The sequence below is a fragment of the Schistocerca serialis genome, chromosome 3 (genome assembly GCF_023864345.2).
Source record: "Schistocerca serialis cubense isolate TAMUIC-IGC-003099 chromosome 3, iqSchSeri2.2, whole genome shotgun sequence".
In the NCBI taxonomy this organism is placed as follows: domain Eukaryota; kingdom Metazoa; phylum Arthropoda; class Insecta; order Orthoptera; family Acrididae; genus Schistocerca; species Schistocerca serialis.
The window spans coordinates 411424616-411435658 of NC_064640.1; the positions used below are offsets into that span (position 1 = coordinate 411424616).

Consider the following 11043-nt stretch of genomic DNA (forward strand, 5'->3'; position numbering starts at 1 on the left):
GCTATTCATCTGTGTCCTCGGTGGCTCAGATGGATAGAGTGTCTGCCATGTAAGCAGGAGATCCCGGGTTCGAGTCCCGGTCGGAGTACACATTTTCAGCTGTCCACATCGAGGTATATCAACAACACCTGTCGGTAGCTGAGGGTTTCAGTTAGTCATCATTTATTCCAGGGAAAAGCTGCACGGTCAACAACAGTAATCCGTTCTTTCAAGAGCAGTTACTGTCTTCATATGTATAGTTACAGGCTACCCAGCCATTGACCTTCGTCTGTGCGAAAGCGCACAGGTTGCCCAAACTCTTACGGGAATCGCCAAAGCGTGCGCGAGTAATGAGTGAATGGGCAAATGTCTAGAAGGTAAATTACATATGTAGAATTGTGGACAGCAGGGAATGTGAGTCTCATGGGAAGCGTGCAAGGGATAAGTCCCTGCAGTCGCGCTATTCATCTGTGCCCTCGGTGGCTCATATGGATAGAGCGTCTGCCATGTAAGCAGGAGATCCCGGGTTCGAGTCCCGGTCGGGGCACACATTTTCAGCTGTCCACATCGAGGTATATCAACAACACCTGTCGGTAGCTGAGGGTTTCAGTCAGTCATCATTTATTCCAGGGAAAAGCTGCACAGTCAACAACAGTAATCCGTTCTTTCGAGAACAGTTACTGTCTTCATATATATAGTTACAGGTTACCCAGCCACCGACCTTCGTCTGTGCGAATGCGCACAGGTTGCCCAAACTCTTACGGGAATCGCCAAAGCGTGCGCGAGTAATGAGTGAATGGGCAAATGTCTATAAGGTAAATTACATATGTAGAATTGTGGACAGCTGGGAATGTGAGTCTCATGGGAAGCGTGCAAGGGATAAGTCCCTGCAGTCGCGCTATTCATCTGTGTCCTCGGTGGCTCAGATGGATAGAGCGTCTGCCATGTAAGTAGGAGATCCCGGGTTCGAGTCCCGGTCGGGGCACACATTTTCAGCTGTCCACATCAAGTATATCAACAACACCTGTCGGTAGCTGAGGGTTTCAGTTAGTCTTCATTTATCTCTAAATTGTTCAGATTATAAGTCCAGCAAGCGTTAGAGCCACGAAAATATGCGATATGGTATGTTGTGGTTACGTATTTAATTTGAGACATGATAGTACTGTAAAACATTAACTGTTCTCTGTTTATATGTGGGCGACTAATTGAAAAGACAAAAACGTTTAACTTTTTTCATTAAAATTGTAATATAAGGGTCGATTATTTTTAGGGAATGTTGTTGTTATTTAGTTCTGAACAACCCAAACAAAAGGATCGCTCGGTTTTGGCTACTGAATTCATATTATACACTGTGATAGGCAAGTAACCAGGTACACAGATTATCCAGGTGGGATGTCTCATCAAACATAACAGCTATCAATGCATACTAAAAATTTTGGATATTTTGGTCAGCCTGACCATTCAAACTGGAACGGTAAAGTGCAATTGTTAAATACCTTATTCCATTTCTCAAAAAAATGATGCAAAGACTTTATTAAGTAATTGGGATCTCCTGTCTGATACAGCTGCTTTACACAGACCAAAATGAGCAAACAAAGGGATTATTGCATCCCTTAGAACAGTACTCTTGGTAGGAAACATCTTGATTATATCTGATCACTTGATGCGGGCTGGCTGGGGTGGCCGAGCGGTTCTAGGCACTACGCTCTGGAAACGCGTGACCGCTAAAGTCGCAGGTTCGAATCCTTCCTCGGGCATGGATGTGTGTGATGTCCTTAGGTTAGTTAGGTTTAAGTAGTTCTAAGTTCTAGGGGACTGATGACCTTTGAAGTTAAGCCCATAGTGCTCAAGCCATTTGAACCATTTTTTTGAACTTCATGTGGGCATCCATTACCAACAGATACATGATATTGGAAAACTTCACAAAATCGATATGAAGTCTCTTCTAAGGCTCACTAGGCCATTCCAATGCGTTATAAGGGACATTCGATGGAGCCCTACTAACTCTAGAACATCCATTGCAAACAGCTGTAATTTTCTCTATTTTTTATTCAGCTGGGGCCACCATATGAAGCTTCGAGCTACAGACGTCATTCTACTGATACCACAATGATACGAGTGCATTTCTTTTAAAATCTGAGGTCTTAGACTACTTGGGATTACAACTCTCCCTGCTTCCCACTCTAACAATGCAGTTATGATTAACAGACAGTATTTTGTATTTGACTGTTTCTTTTGAAATTTATTGCTGTTATAAGGGCACTATCAAGCACGAGTAAATTTACATATACAGCACCATCATCAGGTTCAGTCTGTCCAGGAAATGTCGTTCTTGATAAATAGTCAGAATTACAGTTTTCATCAGTTTTATGACATTTAATGTTATAAACGCAACTCACCTTTGCCATCTCTTACCACAAATGGAAGACAATGAAACTCTGAGACTGAAATTATAGATGAGTGATCTATGATCTGTTATCACAGTAAAGTGATAGAAGACACTATATCCATGATATAATACTTTTGTTATGCTTTGTTGCAGATGGAAGTAGCAAACATTAGAGGTTTCTCAGTTCCACAAGGAAACACTTGAGAAAGGCATGCATGCGTGCATGAGTCAGCTGTATCACCAGCTCAAACTAGTTACAATGACAGGTAATCATGACAGAAAACTTTGTGTGACAGCCATTTACATTTAGCATCTCTGAAAGATTTGTCACATTTTGCATTTCATTTGAATCTCAGTTGGTTGTCACACGAATATGGAAGATTTAGGATTCTCGACAAGTTTGATAAAAATTTTCGATGATAGTTCATCATGCCACAAAATCACAAAGCTCTCAGTTTGGGTTGTTGACTTTGGGGCTGTCTGAATATCTCCTACTTTCTACTGCTAGTGTTCAATCCATTTTAATTAGTAATGTGATCACAATATTCCACCTTATTTCTTGATATTCACAGTTAGTCCTGCATTCTTATACCTTTGGGTTAACACAACTAAGTGGAACCAATGTTCCGCTGTGAAGAAGCCTGTGATGATATTATCATCAAGACAGCAACATGTTTTCATTAGACCAATATGAATATTATCCATTTTTGCTCTCCATATAGCTGGAGCAGGGGCAACCTCAAAAACAAATCTAATGTGTTTCAGTCACAGTAACGTGACTGCCACCAATTTTGGGTGTTAACATGTAGTAATTACTCACAGACGACAGTTGCAAGCAATAGCAGTGGAGGGTATATAAGGCATGTTGGAGGATGTGGAAAACAGAGCAGTCGATGTACTGTAGGAACAGAGTGATTTATCTGATGTCCAAAAGAGATGATCATTGACTTTAGGACCAATGATGGAGCACTTCCAAGATGGTTAAGTTTTTAAACTGTTCATGTGCTGTCACGGTTAAAATATACTGTGCATGGCAAACTGGCACTATCCAAAACTGGTGCCGATGTAACTGTAGTGCACAAAAGGCCATAGATGCAGAGATGTGTATGGACAAAGAAACATGCAATCGTTGAGCAAATGACCACTCAAATGAACCAGGGGGCTACCAACAATGTCTCCTCAATGACCATTCAGCGAACGTTGCTGCATATGGACCTCCATAGGAGGCGCCTGGTTCATGCATCCATGCTGACTGTTGTTTGTCAGTGGCAAAAGTTGAAATTGACACACCTTTTCAGATGAATCACTTTTTATGCTCCATTGGACAAATGGCAATTGGCATACACAGCATGAAACGTCTGAAACCATACATGTTGCAAAAATTGTTGGTCAGTGGAGGAAGTGTTACGATCTGGCGAATGTTTTCGTGGCATTCCCTGGAAGGCACCCTGACTTAAGGGGGGGAGGGGGCGTTCATGAAAAACACGCTCTATTTAAAAGCTGCACCAAATCCACAATCTTGAAGTTACGGCAATGAAATTTTGCACCATGCTTTACATGAAATTAACACATTTGCTGTTAAGTTCCTTAGATTATATATATTTAACTTCTTTATGGCATTTTAAAATTTTACTTTCTAAAAATAATATAGGTACCTTTTTCTTTGAAAGTATTTATGAGATTTCTACAAAATTTTCTCTGTTTAATCCCTTTGCATTTAGTAAGCTTCCCTCATGTGGTTTATATAATATATCGAATAGGAGAATTTTAATAATTTTTTAATTATAATTCTGTAAGAATAATATAAAATACATGCTAAATTCCAAGCACTTTGCCCCATATCTCAGCTTATACACATAATTTCAAAATTTACTCTTGAGACAACATTTATTTGGTTTATAGAAATAAGTATACAAAATTTCATAATTTTTGCCTTCATACAGTAGATCCTGAGAAAAGGTCACATGAACTTTAGAAACATAATTTTCAGAAAATGCAATTTAAAGTTGAACATAATGTTTTTCTTTATGTCAACTCTTCAGAAGGCATCAGATTTGTACTCAGTGTCCACTTTCCCTTCAAGGCTTCTCTTCTGGTTTCTTGTTTTCTGCCTTCTTTCCTTTACCAGGTCTTCAACTGCCTTTTCAACTGCAGAAAGGTGCTGAAAATCTATTTTTGTCGTGGTTTCAAGACATTGGTTCCACATGAGTGAATTTAGAATCATTTGGAATCTGACTTTTGCCATGAACACAATTTTTTAGAAGTTCAGTATCAGCCAGAAACCTGTAATTGGTCTTGACAACATCAAGGATGCAATTTGGAAGCCTCTTCTTGTGAATGTAGGTTTTGTTACCTCTTGAGCCAGTAGATATTGAAAAGTTACTCCAAAAAGTGGGCGTGGCAGGAAGAACGCAGCACACATTTTATCATTTATCAGGCGCTTCAGATGTGATTTCATCATTGAAATTTTGGAAACTGTCTACGAATTCTACTAATAAATAAAAAATAAACTGAAAAGTGACGTTTTCAGTTTTATGAACGTCACGCCTTAACACTAGTATGCATCTGTCTTTGGGGACCATGTCTATCCTACATGCAGTCTGTTTTTCCTCAGCACGATGACATCTGCCAGCAGGACAGAGTTTCATAGCCTGCATGGTTCGACAACAGTCACATTTAGTTTGTCCTCGTGGCAAGCTTGGACCAATAGCAAACAAGTAGCTTTAATTCTATTGGTCGATGGCCACAAACTAATGGTGGACACCGCGATTTATGCGCGCGACCATGTGAAACATTAAAATATGCAAACTCGCTCTGAAAATAATTTTGTGATACGTCGCCCCAAAAGACATGAAAAATATATATAACTGCAGCAGCATTAATTTAGAAGAAAGATAATTTAAGGAAAAGAAAAATGTTGTTGTTGTTGTTGTTGTCTTCAGTCCTGAGACTGGTTTGATGCAGCTCTCTATGCTACTCTATCCTGTGCAATCTTCTTCATCTCCCAGTACTTAGTGCAACCTACATCCTTCTGAATCTGCTTAGTGTATTCATCTCTTGGTCTCCCTCTACGATTTTTACTCTCCACGCTGCCCTCCAATGCTAAATTTGTGATCCCTTGATGCCTCAGAACATGTTCTACCAACCGATCCCTTCTTCTCGTCAAGTTGTGCCACAAACTCCTCTTCTCCCCAATTCTATTCAATACCTCCTCATTAGTTATGTGATCTACCCATCTAATCTTCAGCATTCTTCTGTAGCACCACATTTAAAAAGCTTCTATTCTCTTCTTGTCCAAACTATTTAGCGTCCATGTTTCACTTCCATACATGGCTACGCTCCATACAAATACTTTCAGGAACGACTTCCTGACACTTTAATCTATACTCGATGTTAACAAATTTCTCTTCTTCAGAAACGCTTTCCTTGCCATTGCCAGTCTACATTTTATATCCTCTCTACTTCGCCCATCATTAGTTCCTTTGCTCCCCAAATAGCAAAACTCCTTTACTACTTTAAGTGTCTCATTTCCTAATCTAATTCCCTCAGCATCGGCCGACTCGTTTTGCTTTTGTTGATGTTAATCTTATTTCCTCCCTTCAAGACACTGTCCATTCCGTTCAACTGCTCTTCCAAGTCCTTTGCTGTCTCTGACAGAATTACAATGTCATCGGCGAACCTTAAAGTTTTTATTTCTTCTTCATGGATTTTAATACCTACTCCGAATTTTTCTTTTGTTTCCTTTACTGCTTGCTCAATATACAGATTGAATAACATTGGGGACAGGCTACAACCCTGTCTCACTCCCTTCCCAACCACTGCTTCCCTTTCATGTCCCTCGACTCTTATAACTGCCATCTGGTTTCTGTACAAATTGTAAATAGCCTGTCGCTCCCTGTGTTTTACCCCTGCCATCTTTATAATTTGAAAGAGTGTATTCCAGTTAACATTGTCGAAAGCTTTCTCTAAGTCTACAAATGCTAGAAACGTAGGTTTGCCTTTCCTTAATCTATTTTCTAAGATAAGTTGTAGGGTCAGTATTGCCTCACGTGTTCCAACACTTCTGCGGAATCCAAACTGATCTTCCCCGAGGTCGGCTTCTACCAGTTTTTCCATGCATCTGTAAAGAATTCGCGTTAGTATTTTGCAGCTGTGACTTATTAAACTGATAGTTCGGTAATTTTCACATCTGTCAACACTTGCTTTCTTTGGGATTGGAATTATTGTATTCTTCTTAAAGTCTGAGGGTATTTCACCTGTCTCATACATCTTGCTCACCAGATGGTAGAGTTTTGACAGGACTGGCTCTCCCAAGGCCGTCAGTAGTTCCAATGGAATGTTGTCTACTTCCGGGGCCTTGTTTCGACTCGGGTCTTTCAGTGCTCTGTCAAACTCTTCACGCAGTATCGTGTCTCCCATTTCATCTTCAACTACATCCTCTTCAATTTCCATAATATTGTCCTCAAGTACATCACCCTTCTATAGACCCTCTATATACTCCTTCCACCTTTCTGCTTTCCCTTCGTTGCTTAGAACTGGGTTTCCATCTTAGCTCTTGATATTCATACAAGTGGTTCTCTTCTCTCCAAAGGTCTCTTTAATTTTCCTGTAGGCAGTATCTATCTTACCCCTAGTGAGATAAGCCTCTGTATCCTTACATTTGTCCTCTATCCATCCCTGCTTAGCCATTTTGCACTTCCTGTCAATCTCATTTTTGAGACGTTTGTATTCCATTTTGCCTGCTTCATTTACTGCATTTTTATATTTTCTCCTTTCATCAATAGTTGTGACTAATAGTGGGTCAACTTAGCTACATTGAAAGTTAATAGTTCACTCCCATCAATCGTATTAATGTAGCAATATTAAGGAAGGGAAAAGAAAGGTAACAGTTTTATAATGAAACAATTTACAGCCTGAACAGCTAAATTCTGTTAATTTTTACCTGTCGAGAGTGCACAGCAATGCAACTTACCTGTTCGTTGTTGGAGAGGCATGGCGGCGTGTTGGGATGACGGCGGCGGCTTTTTATGTTGCAGATGAAACTATTACAGCAACTCCGTTTGTCGTATTTCCACGGCGAAGTATGGTAGTGATTGATTATGTTGTAAAGTCATCTGCACTGGCGTTTAACATGCCACGGACGAAATGGATGTAATCCAGAGCTTTAGCCTGTGCACGTTAATTACTCGTTATTCACACCTAATTCTCATTTCACTATTTTATACGAGGGGCGTTCAGAAAGTAAGCTCCGATCGGTCGCGAAATGGAAACGACTATGAAAATCCGATAAAGCTTTGCACAGATGTGTTGGGTAGTGTCTCTAGTATAACCCCAGTTAGCATCACGTCGCTCTTCTCATTTCTGAGCTCGCAGTGAGTGCGTAAAGATGTCTAGAAAATAGTGTCTGCCGCCAAGTACGAGGGCCTGGTGAGAAATTTCGCCTGAAGCTATGCAGCTAACATTACATAACTGTCGTGCTGTTTCGTCTTCACGACAATTCTCAGCCGCATTCTGCAGGGGCAATGAAGATGCTCCTGCATCGTTTTCAAATGGAAATGTTAGATTACCCACAATACAGTCCACAATTGTCTCCCCCTGAGTTTCATCTCTGGTCACATGAACCGCTGTCTTTGAAGACAACATTTTGACACAGACAACGAGGTGTAGGCCAGCGTGGAGAATTGGCGGAAAGCACTGGCGGCTGCCTTCTATGATGAGGCTATTGAAAAGTTGGTACAACGCTATGACAAAAGTCTAAGTCAGAACGGCGACTACGTAGAGAAGTAGCTGAAAGGTGTAGCTAATTGTTACAAGTAAAACATTTCTGATGTTCACTGTGGTTTCAATTTGGCAATCAATCGGAGCTTACTTTCTGAACAGGCCTCGTACATTGTTGGTGGTAATTTTCAACTGCGACATAACTGTTTGTCACGTTTGCATACGACTACTGCGATCGCAAATTCACAGCCAATGAAGCCGTTCTTGCACGTGATCCACAATTGTAATGATATTCAGCGCGATAGTTACGGCTTCAACAAACTCGGTTTTTCATTAAGAAGACAAATACATTACACAGTTTATGGAGCCTGTCTCTCGCGATGCGGTTATATGTAAAAGCAGTTTTACCCTCACCGTAGCAATAGGTATAATTGCTACTCGCGAAAGCATTGTCAGTACCAGGCTGAGACACAGTCCATTTAGTACCGTAATACTCGAACTGTACAATCTTTCTGTTCATAATGATCACTGCTACTTTCATTACGCACTGCGACGGTAATCCGAGTCGTTAGTAGTTATGTTCCGCGATTCACTGTCTCGGCAAGTTTTTGCATCTCAAATCAACAAAACACGACTCGCCATATTGTCGCGCGCGCACGCACACACACACACACACACATACACACTGTATATCGCTGTTACTTTCGATATTGCTCTGTGTGCTTTCATGTCTACTATTTACGTAATAGTTCTTCACATCACAGTTAATATTGCAAAAGCAGATAAAATAAATGAAAGAATTGAAAGTCTTTCCATATTCAAGTAATAATAAGAAAACTGATTTATCCATTAGAGAAAAAGTAATAAAATGCATCATTAACAAACATAGCTATGCTTCACCATCAAATATATGAATACTTAGTCTAAGAAAGCGAAAGAAATGCCCCACCCCCCATTTTATAATGAAATGTTCCCAAGAACCACTCAGGATAAAATGTTCTTGACACATGCGAGATATTCACTATCCTTGAATTTGTCATTTTCGCAAGTATTAATTGTAATATTAAAAATTACCCTAACTCTTTTTGATATTGAAGATTAACTAAATAAAAAATAGTGAGTAACTTTTGCAGCATTAACGAACACAATATCTTAGAAAATCTGACATTGTGTAAACAAATTCTTCAAATGATTATTAAGCCCTACATTACAAAATTAACACTAAGTTATTTACAAGTTGCAGTTCAAAATTTCAAATTGCATAATAACAAGGAGGGTGTTGAAATAGGTTTTACATCAATGATATGATTCATCACATATGCACACAAATGCATTGGATGTCCTTTGCTGACTGTGGTATGGAGAGGTCTGTTGTTAGCGATTGCAGGAAGATAGCGGTCTAGAGCACACACAGAACACGTATAGGAGCCCAACGCAAGTTATAACACACAACTGATAAGCCCCAAGAGAACAACAGGAAAGATGGTTAAATGCGTGATAAATGACCTGCTGCAACATCTCCATCATCAGTCCACCATTAAGTCATACATCGTTACAACCCCTCTTAACTGATCTCTCCATCTACTTTCTATCAATCTTTAACGCAGATCCATGTCAATTTAGAGGCAGATGATTCTCTTTTCCAGGAAAGCATCAAAAACAGCAGTCACCAGGTATGTATCCCTATTAGCTCAATAGACATACAACTGAATGTTGTTCAAAACCATGCAGCAACTGTTGTGTAAGGTACTTGTTAGTTGACACTGCATGGTTGTGATTGGTAGAGAGTACAGAGAAGCACACTGTAAATACTGTTTGTTAGAATTTAAAACACGTAAACAGTCTTGCACAGGGTCAAACATGCAATGCATTCTGTAGTTGTAGATTGCAGCCCCCAAGCTCATACTACAACGCTCTTTATCTAAGGACACTTTATAAAAATCTATAAGGTGGTTGCCAATAATTTTGTTGTCACACCTGGGCTTGTGATCCTATATAAATAAATTTACTACTCGACATTTGGTGGTCATCCACATTAAACAATCTATTCCAGCAGTCTTATCGCTGTCCACAAAAAATTTATGTTTCCCTGGTTGCCAGTGCTTCCATAACAACTCTTTCTCGTATTATTCTTGCTGTCACATAATCGTTTCCATGTACAGGAATTTTTGTGCACCAAGCAGACATGTAAGTAATTCCTCACTAGTTTCCCTCAGTTTATAAGTATTTACCGTCAATTTTTGTAATTTTGCCTATGTTATGTCACTTCTGCTCATGTGATCATGATATCACTTCATGCCACGTATTCTAAAATTGCTTGGAAATGTTGTGAACACCTAGTGCAGCTGTGCTATTTTTCTGTATTGGTGTGTGTCGGTATCGGTTTCATGTGGGGGCCCCCATGGCATAGGATCAGGATAGAGTTTGTAGGTGGATCCACCATCATTAAGTCAAGGATAGAGTTCCAGAGTGCCGCAGACTCTTCCAGTTTCCATATATTGAGATGTCTTTCACATTTTTGTCAGTTAGAAACACATCCTCTTTCTTTTATTTCAACCATCCTGTGTGTTGTGGGAGCAACTTAACATACACAACACGATGTCCAGCTTTCAGTGAGAGGTGATGTATGAAAATGCGTTTATACCGGTTGAGCACTTGACAAAGACCACAAAGTCATGGTAGAAAAACAAAATGTATGGTACTTCTGGGCAGATTAAAATTGCGTGCCGGACCGAGACTCGAACTCGGGACCTTTGCCTTTGGAAGTTTCATATCAGCGCACACTCCGCTGCAGAGAGAAAATCTCATTTTGGAAACATCCCCCAGGCTGTGGCTAAGCCATGTCTTCGCAATATCCTTTCTTTCAGGAGTGCTTGTTCTGCAAGGGTCGCAGGAGAGCTTCTGTAAAGTTTGGAAAGTAGGAGTCGAGGTACTGGCAGAAGTAAAGCTGTGAGGAC

General features: G+C 40.1%; 1 non-coding gene across 1 annotated transcript; it reads left to right on the forward strand.

The window, feature by feature from the left end:
• Positions 1-451: 451 nt before the first annotated feature.
• Trnat-ugu (transfer RNA threonine (anticodon UGU)) lies at positions 452-526 on the forward strand. The gene has a single exon. It is a non-coding gene; the product is annotated as a tRNA-Thr (tRNA).
• Positions 527-11043: the final 10517 nt, after the last annotated feature.